General features: G+C 66.3%; 1 long non-coding RNA gene across 1 annotated transcript; it reads right to left on the bottom strand.

The window, feature by feature from the left end:
* Positions 1-544: 544 nt before the first annotated feature.
* Positions 545-1,963, bottom strand: LOC120322541. Its single transcript, XR_005562307.1, has 2 exons — positions 802-1,963; positions 545-643 (listed from the first exon to the last, which is right to left on the bottom strand). It is a non-coding gene; the product is annotated as an uncharacterized LOC120322541 (long non-coding RNA).
* Between the last annotated feature and the right edge of the window lie 7,418 nt (positions 1,964-9,381).

Here is a 9,381-nt window from a genome sequence, read left to right as displayed (position 1 = left end):
GCTACAGGGGGTCACTCTGGCCAGGGGCCATAAGCAGGCACAAAGGTGCCAGGGGGAAAAGCCCTGCCCTGCTTACAGGGCGGGCTGGGGGTCGGGAAAAGCCCTGCCCTGCTTACAGGGCGGGCTGGGGGTCGGGAAAAGCCCTGCCCTGCTTACAGGGCGGGCTGGGGGACGAGAAAAGCCCTGCCCTGCTTACAGGGCGGGCTGGGGGTTGAGAAAAGCCCTGCCCTGCTTACAGGGCGGGCTGGGGGACGAGAAAAGCCCTGCCCTGCTTACAGGGCGGGCTGGGGGTCGGGAGAGCTCCGTTTCTCCCCTCGGGTGTGGAGACGGGGACTCTCACCCTCCTTACAGGGTTGCCCCCCTCTCCGGGCAGCCAAAGGAGCGCCATGGCCAAAGGCCAGCAAAGCAAAGCAAAGCAAAGACCCAGCCCTGCTTACAGGGAGGTCGCCCAGCGCAAAGCCGGCCGGGGCAGCCTGAAGGTGCCCGCCGGATGCTTACGGATCCCTGCCCGGGGGGTGCCAGGGATGTGCATTTGCCCAGAGGGTCTCTGTCGTGCCCCCTCTTGAGCTCGACGCTGCTGCTCGTCTTCTTCGCTCTTGCCTCGAAGTTCCACTGCTGTCTCTTCTTTCTTCTCCGACGGCTTCTGCCAAGGCAGGAGGACACAGCTGAGCCTGAGAAACACCAGCTCCTCCCCAAGAAGGAAACCCGGTCCCTACACCCCCAGAGGGAGATCTCCAAGCCACTACCCACCCACAGGCCCCCCCAGCTCCACAAACCCCTCCAAACTTCACTTGGTCTCACCAGAGCGACGCAGTCCCATCCGCTGCTGGGAGCCAGGCCCTCTGGGCAAAGGCAGCTGGGCATGCAAGGCAGTGGCCAAAGAGGCTGCACCCCTGCTTACAGGGGGCTCCGGCCGCTGCCTGGAGCGCAAAGTGCCCGGGACTCCAGGGCACTGGCCCCGACTTACAGGGCAGCCCTGGGCCCAAAGGCGCGCGGAGGCTCCTTCTCTCCGCTTCGGGGGCACCTGACCCACTCCCCGCTAACGGGGCGGTCGCCCCGCACAGGCTGCCAGCTGAGGGAGCACAAAGGCTCCCAGACCCGGACCCTGCTTACAGGCGGGTTCACACCCAGGGAGCCACGGAGCTCGGCCTTCCCCCGAGGACAGGGAGGGCACACGCCCAGCCCCACGCCTGTGAACGGGTGGGGACCCCACGGGACACCCGCCTGGTTACAGAGGGTCCCTCCAACCGCCCGCCGGGCACGGGGGACGCACAAAGCCCCACTTACAGGGCCGCCCCCGAGGCCCGGCACTCCCAACAGTGGCCTGACGGCCTAAGGCCGGGGGGGGGGGTGGGGGTCACGCTGGCACATCACCAGCAGGACAGGCAGCCCCGCAGCGCAGGCACACGCCCAGGCCCTGGCTACAGGCGGGTCACGGTGCCTGCACCACCACTAACGGGCTTCGCTCTGTCCTGGGGAAGAAGGGGCAAGGCCGGGCCCTGTCTCCACCCGTGGGTTCAGAGGGCACCCCCGGTTGTTGCACAGAGCCCCTCTTTCCCTCCTGGGAAGTCTAAGCTACACTAGCCTCACTTTTGCTACGGGGGATAAAACACAAGCTCACTTGCTCACTCACACCGACAAACACAAAAACACAAAGGGGGAACGTCCCAGAAGAGGGAGCAGGCTCTGTGCAGCCAACGCGTGGGGAGCCATCCCTCCCTCTGGGCAGGAGAGCAGAGCCTCAGCCCTGCCCCGGGCTCTGCAGAGGCCAGAGGGGCCTCCGCACACGGAGGGGCTTCACAACAGGCCCAGGGACCAAGGCCGTGACACGCCCCAGCTACAGGGGGCCACTCTGGCCAGGGGCCATAAGCAGGCACAAAGGTGCCAGGGGGAAAAGCCCTGCCCTGCTTACAGGGCGGGCTGGGGGTCAGCAAAAGCCCTGCCCTGCTTACAGGGCGGGCTGGGGGTCAGCAAAAGCCCTGCCCTGCTTACAGGGCGGGCTGGGGGTCAGCAAAAGCCCTGCCCTGCTTACAGGGCGGGCTGGGGGTCAGAAAAAGCCCTGCCCTGCTTACAGGGCGGGCTGGGGGTCAGCAAAAGCCCTGCCCTGCTTACAGGGCGGGCTGGGGATAGGGAGAGCTCCGTTTCCCCCCTTGGGTGAGGAGATGGGGGCTCTCACCCTCCTTACAGGGTTGCCCCTCTCTCCGGGCAGCCAAAGGAGCGCCATGGCCAAAGGCCAGCAAAGCAAAGCAAAGCAAAGACCCAGCCCTGCTTACAGGGAGGTCGCCCAGCGCAAAGCCGGCCGGGGCAGCCTGAAGGTGCCCGCCGGATGCTTACGGATCCCTGCCCGGGGGGTGCCAGGGATGTGCATTTGCCCAGAGGGTCTCTGTCGTGCCCCCTCTTGAGCTCGACGCTGCTGCTCGTCTTCTTCGCTCTTGCCTCGAAGTTCCACTGCTGTCTCTTCTTTCTTCTCCGACGGCTTCTGCCAAGGCAGGAGGACACAGCTGAGCCTGAGAAACACCAGCTCCTCCCCAAGAAGGAAACCCGGTCCCTACACCCCCAGAGGGAGATCTCCAAGCCACTACCCACCCACAGGCCCCCCCAGCTCCATAAACCCCTCCAAACTTCACTTGGTCTCACCAGGGCGACGCAGTCCATCCGCTGCTGGGAGCCGGGCCCTCTGGGCAAAGGCAGCTGGGCATGCAAGGCAGTGGCCAAAGAGGCTGCACCCCTGCTTACAGGGGGCTCCGGCCGCTGCCTGGAGCGCAAAGTGCCCGGGACTCCAGGGCACTGGCCCCGACTTACAGGGCAGCCCTGGGCCCAAAGGCCCGCGGAGGCTCCTTCTCTCCGCTTCGGGGGCACCTGACCCACTCCCCGCTAACGGGGCGGTCGCCCCGCACAGGCTGCCAGCTGAGGGAGCACAAAGGCTCCCAGACCCGGACCCTGCTTACAGGCGGGTTCACACCCAGGGAGCCACGGAGCTCGGCCTTCCCCCGAGGACAGGGAGGGCACACGCCCAGCCCCACGCCTGTGAAAGGGTGGGGACCCCACGGGAAACCCGCCTGGTTACAGAGGGTCCCTCCAACCGCCCGCCGGGCATGGGGGACGCACAAAGCCCCACTTACAGGGCCGCCCCCGAGGCCCGGCACTCCCAACAGTGGCCTGACGGCCTAAGGCCGGAGGGGGGGGTGGGGATCACGCTGGCACATCACCAGCAGGACAGGCAGCCCCGCAGCGCAGGCACACGCCCAGGCCCTGGCTACAGGCGGGTCACGGTGCCTGCACCACCACTAACGGGCTTCGCTCTGTCCTGGGGAAGAAGGGGCAAGGCTGGGCCCTGTCTCCACCCGTGGGTTCAGAGGGCACCCCCCGGTTGCTGCACAGAGCCCCTCTTTCCCTCCTGGGAAGTCTAAGCTACACTAGCCTCACTTTTGCTACGGGGGATAAAACACAAGCTCACTTGCTCACTCACACCGACAAACACAAAAACACAAAGGGGGAACGTCCCAGAAGAGGGAGCAGGCTCTGTGCAGCCAACGCGTGGGGAGCCATCCCTCCCTCTGGGCAGGAGAGCAGAGCCTCAGCCCTGCCCCGGGCTCTGCAGAGGCCAGAGGGGCCTCAGCACACGGAGGGGCTTCACAACTGGCCCAGGGACCAAGGCCGTGACACGCCCCAGCTACAGGGGGTCACTCTGGCCAGGGGCCATAAGCAGGCACAAAGGTGCCAGGGGGAAAAGCCCTGCCCTGCTTACAGGGCGGGCTGGGGGTCAGGAAAAGCCCTGCCCTGCTTACAGGGCGGGCTGGGGGTCAGGAAAAGCCCTGCCCTGCTTACAGGGCGGGCTGGGGGTCAGAAAAGCCCTGCCCTGCTTACAGGGCGGGCTGGGGGTCAGGAAAAGCCCTGCCCTGCTTACAGGGCGGGCTGGGGGTCAGGAAAAGCCCTGCCCTGCTTACAGGGCGGGCTGGGGGTCAGGAAAAGCCCTGCCCTGCTTACAGGGCGGGCTGGGGGTCAGGAAAAGCCCTGCCCTGCTTACAGGGCGGGCTGGGGATAGGGAGAGCTCCGTTTCCCCCCTTGGGTGAGGAGATGGGGGCTCTCACCCTCCTTACAGGGTTGCCCCTCTCTCCAGGCAGCCAAAGGAGCGCCATGGCCAAAGGCCAGCAAAGCAAAGCAAAGCAAAGACCCAGCCCTGCTTACAGGGAGGTCGCCCAGCGCAAAGCCAGCCGGGGCACCCTGAAGGTGCCCGCCGGACTCTTACGGATCCCTGCCCGGGGGGGGCCAGGGAGGTGCATTTGCCCAGAGGGTCCCTGTCGTGCCCCCTCTTGAGCTCGACGCTGCTGCTCCTCTTCTTCGCTCTTGCCTCGAAGTTCCACTGCTGTCTCTTCTTTCTTCTCCGACGGCTTCTGCCAAGGCAGGAGGACACAGTTGAGCCTGAGAAACACCAGCTCCTCCCCAAGAAGGAAACCCGGTCCCTACACCCCCAGAGGGAGATCTCCAAGCCACTACCCACCCACAGGCCCCCCCAGCTCCACAAACCCCTCCAAACTTCACTTGGTCTCACCAGAGCGACGCAGTCCCATCCGCTGCTGGGAGCCGGGCCCTCTGGGCAAAGGCAGCTGGGCATGCAAAGCAGTGGCCAAAGAGGCTGCACCCCTGCTTACAGGGGGCTCCGGCCGCTGCCTGGAGCGCAAAGTGCCCGGGACTCCAGGGCACTGGCCCCGACTTACAGGGCAGCCCTGGGCCCAAAGGCCCGCGGAGGCTCCTTCTCTCCGCTTCGGGGGCACCTGACCCACTCCCCGCTAACGGGGCGGTCGCCCCGCACAGGCTGCCAGCTGAGGGAGCACAAAGGCTCCCAGACCCGGACCCTGCTTACAGGCGGGTTCACACCCAGGGAGCCACGGAGCTCGGCCTTCCCCCGAGGACATGGAGGGCACACGCCCAGCCCCACGCCTGTGAAAGGGTGGGGACCCCACGGGACACCCGCCTGGTTACAGAGGGTCCCTCCAACCGCCCGCCGGGCACGGGGGACGCACAAAGCCCCACTTACAGGGCCGCCCCCGAGGCCCGGCACTCCCAACAGTGGCCGGACGGCCTAAGGCCGGGGGGGGGATCACGCTGGCACATCACCAGCAGGACAGGCAGCCCCGCAGCGCAGGCACACGCCCAGGCCCTGGCTACAGGCGGGTCACGGTGCCTGCACCACCACTAACGGGCTTCGCTCTGTCCTGGGGAAGAAGGGGCAAGGCTGGGCCCTGTCTCCACCCGTGGGTTCAGAGGGCACGCCCCGGTTGTTGCACAGAGCCCCTCTTTCCCTCCTGGGAAGTCTAAGCTACACTAGCCTCACTTTTGCTACGGGGGATAAAACACAAGCTCACTTGCTCACTCACACCGACAAACACAAAAACACAAAGGGGGAACGTCCCAGAAGAGGGAGCAGGTTCTGTGCAGCCAACGCGTGGGGAGCCATCCCTCCCTCTGGGCAGGAGAGCAGAGCCTCAGCCCTGCCCCGGGCTCTGCAGAAGCCAGAGGGGCCTCAGCACACGGAGGGGCTTCACACCTGGCCCGGGGACCGAGGCCGTGACACGCCCCAGCTACAGGGGGTCACTCTGGCCAGGGGCCATAAGCAGGCACAAAGGTGCCAGGGGGAAAAGCCCTGCCCTGCTTACAGGGTGGGCTGGGGGTCGGGAAAAGCCCTACCCTGCTTACAGGGTGGGCTGGGGGGCGGGAAAAGCCCTGCCCTGCTTACAGGGTGGGCTGGGGGGCGGGAAAAGCCCTGCCCTGCTTACAGGGTGGGCTGGGGGGCGGGAAAAGCCCTGCCCTGCTTACAGGGTGGGCTGGGGGGCGGGAAAAGCCCTGCCCTGCTTACAGGGTGGGCTGGGGGGCGGGAAAAGCCCTGCCCTGCTTACAGGGTGGGCTGGGGGGCAGGAAAAGCCCTGCCCTGCTTACAGGGTGGGCTGGGGGTTCGGGAGAGCTCCGTTTCCCCCCGCGGGTGCGGAGACGGGGGCTCTCACCCTCCTTACAGGGTTGCCCCTCTCTCCGGGCAGCCAAAGGAGCGCCATGGCCAAAGGCCAGCAAAGCAAAGCAAAGACCCAGCCCTGCTTACAGGGAGGTCGCCCAGCGCAAAGCCAGCAGGGCAGCCTGAAGGTGCCCGCCGGACTCTTACGGATCCCTGCCCGGGGGGTGCCCGGGAGGTGCCTTTGCCCAGAGGGTCTCTGTCGTGCCCCCTCTTGAGCTCGACGCTGCTGTTCCTCTCCTTGGCTCTTGCCTCGCTGGTCCACTCTTGAGCTCGACGCTGCTGCTCCTCTTCTTCGCTCTTGCCTCGAAGTTCCAGTCCTGTCTCTTCTTTCTTCTCCGACGGCTTCTGCCAAGGCAGGAGGACACAGTTGAGCCTGAGAAACACCAGCTCCTCCCCAAGAAGGAAACCCGGTCCCTACACCCCCAGAGGGAGATCTCCAAGCCACTACCCACCCACAGGCCCCCCCAGCTCCACAAACCCCTCCAAACTTCACTTGGTCTCACCAGAGCGACGCAGTCCCATCCGCTGCTGGGAGCCGGGCCCTCTGGGCAAAGGCAGCTGGGCAGGCAAAGCAGTGGCCAAAGAGGCTGCACCCCTGCTTACAGGGGGCTCCGGCCGCTGCTTGGAGCACAAAGTGCCCGGGACTCCAGGGCACTGGCCCCGACTTACAGGGCAGCCCTGGGCCCAAAGGCTCGCGGAGGCTCCTTCTCTCCGCTTCGGGGGCACCTGACCCGCTCCCCGCTAACGGGGCGGTCGCCCCGCACAGGCTGCAAGCTGAGGGAGCACAAAGGCTCCCAGACCCGGACCCTGCTTACAGGCGGGTTCACACCCAGGGAGCCACGGAGCTCGGCCTTCCCCCGAGGACAGGGAGGGCACACGCCCAGCCCCACGCCTGTGAAAGGGTGGGGACCCCACGGGACACCCGCCTGGTTACAGAGGGTCCCTCCAACCGCCCGCCGGGCACGGGGGACGCACAAAGCCCCACTTACAGGGCCGCCCCCGAGGCCCGGCACTCCCAACAGTGGCCTGACGGCCTAAGGCCGGGGGGGGATCACGCTGGCACATCACCAGCAGGACAGGCAGCCCCGCAGCGCAGGCACACGCCCAGGCCCTGGCTACAGGCGGGTCACGGTGCCTGCACCACCACTAATGGGCTTCGCTCTGTCCTGGGGAAGAAGGGGCAAGGCTGGGCCCTGTCTCCACCCGTGGGTTCAGAGGGCACCCCCCGGCTGCTGCACAGAGCCCCTCTTTCCCTCCTGGGAAGTCTAAGCTACACTAGCCTCACTTTTGCTAGGGGGGATAAAACACAAGCTCACTTGCTTGCTCACTCACACCGACAAAGACAAAAACACAAAGGGGGAACGTCCCAGAAGAGGGAGCAGGCTCTGTGCAGCCAACGCGTGGGGAGCCATCCCTCCCTCTGGGCAGGAGAGCAGAGCCTCAGCCCTGCCCCGGGCTCTGCAGAGGCCAGCGGGGCCTCAGCACACGGAGGGGCTTCACAACTGGCCCAGGGACCAAGGCCGTGACACGCCCCAGCTACAGGGGGTCACTCTGGCCAGGGGCCATAAGCAGGCACAAAGGTGCCAGGGGGAAAAGCCCTGCCCTGCTTACAGGGCGGGCTGGGGGTCAGGAAAAGCCCTGCCCTGCTTACAGGGCGGGCGGGGGGTCAGGAAAAGCCCTGCCCTGCTTACAGGGCGGGCTGGGGGTCAGGAAAAGCCCTGCCCTGCTTACAGGGCGGGCTGGGGGTCAGGAAAAGCCCTGCCCTGCTTACAGGGTGGGCTGGGGGTCAGGAAAAGCCCTGCCCTGCTTACAGGGCGGGCTGGGGGTCAGGAAAAGCCCTGCCCTGCTTACAGGGCAGGCTGGGGGTCAGGAAAAGGCCTGCCCTGCTTACAGGGCGGGCTGGGGATAGGGAGAGCTCCGTTTCCCCCCTTGGGTGAGGAGATGGGGGCTCTCACCCTCCTTACAGGGTTGCCCCTCTCTCCAGGCAGCCAAAGGAGCGCCATGGCCAAAGGCCAGCAAAGCAAAGCAAAGACCCAGCCCTGCTTACAGGGAGGTCGCCCAGCGCAAAGCCAGCCGGGGCACCCTGAAGGTGCCCGCCGGACTCTTACGGATCCCTGCCCGGGGGGGGCCAGGGAGGTGCATTTGCCCAGAGGGTCCCTGTCGTGCCCCCTCTTGAGCTCGATGCTGCTGCTCCTCTTCTTCGCTCTTGCCTCAAAGTTCCACTGCTGTCTCTTCTTTCTTCTCCGACGGCTTCTGCCAAGGCAGGAGGACACAATTGAGCCTGAGAAACACCAGCTCCTCCCCAAGAAGGAAACCCGGTCCCTACACCCCCAGAGGGAGATCTCCAAGCCACTACCCACCCACAGGTCCCCCCAGCTCCACAAGTCCCTCCAAACTTCACTTGGTCTCACCAGAGCGACGCAGTCCCATCCGCTGCTGGGAGCCGGGCCCTCTGGGCAAAGGCAGCTGGGCATGCAAAGCAGTGGCCAAGAGGCTGCACCCCTGCTTACAGGGGGCTCCGGCCGCTGCCTGGAGCGCAAAGTGCCCGGGACTCCAGGGCACTGGCCCCGACTTACAGGGCAGCCCTGGGCCCAAAGGCCCGCGGAGGCTCCTTCTCTCCGCTTCGGGGGCACCTGACCCGCTCCCCGCTAACGGGGCGGTCGCCCCGCACAGGCTGCCAGCTGAGGGAGCACAAAGGCTCCCAGACCCGGACCCTGCTTACAGGCGGGTTCACACCCAGGGAGCCACGGAGCTCGGCCTTCCCCCGAGGACAGGGAGGGCACACGCCCAGCCCCACACCTGTGAAAGGGTGGGGACCCCACGGGACACCCGCCTGGTTACAGAGGGTCCCTCCAACCGCCCGCCGGGCACGGGGGACGCACAAAGCCCCACTTACAGGGCCGCCCCCGAGGCCCGGCACTCCCAACAGTGGCCTGACGGCCTAAGGCCGGAGGGGGGGGGTGGGGGTCACGCTGGCACATCACCAGCAGGACAGGCAGCCCCGCAGCGCAGGCACACGCCCAGGCCCTGGCTACAGGCGGGTCACGGTGCCTGCACCACCACTAACGGGCTTCGCTCTGTCCTGGGGAAGAAGGGGCAAGGCTGGGCCCTGTCTCCACCCGTGGGTTCAGAGGGCACCCCCCGGTTGTTGCACAGAGCCCCTCTTTCCCTCCTGGGAAGTCTAAGCTACACTAGCCTCACTTTTGCTACGGGGGATAAAACACAAGCTCACTTGCTCACTCACACCGACAAACACAAAAACACAAAGGGGGAACGTCCCAGAAGAGGGAGCAGGCTCTGTGCAGCCAACGCGTGGGGAGCCATCCCTCCCTCTGGGCAGGAGAGCAGAGCCTCAGCCCTGCCCCGGGCTCTGC

The sequence above is a fragment of the Pipra filicauda genome, unplaced genomic scaffold, assembly GCF_003945595.2.
Source record: "Pipra filicauda isolate LSUMZ 115617 unplaced genomic scaffold, ASM394559v2 scaffold9_size5747161_pilon, whole genome shotgun sequence".
NCBI lineage: Eukaryota > Metazoa > Chordata > Aves > Passeriformes > Pipridae > Pipra > Pipra filicauda.
The sequence above is the reverse complement of the archived record's forward strand: the minus strand, read 5'-3'. Positions and strand labels throughout refer to the sequence as shown.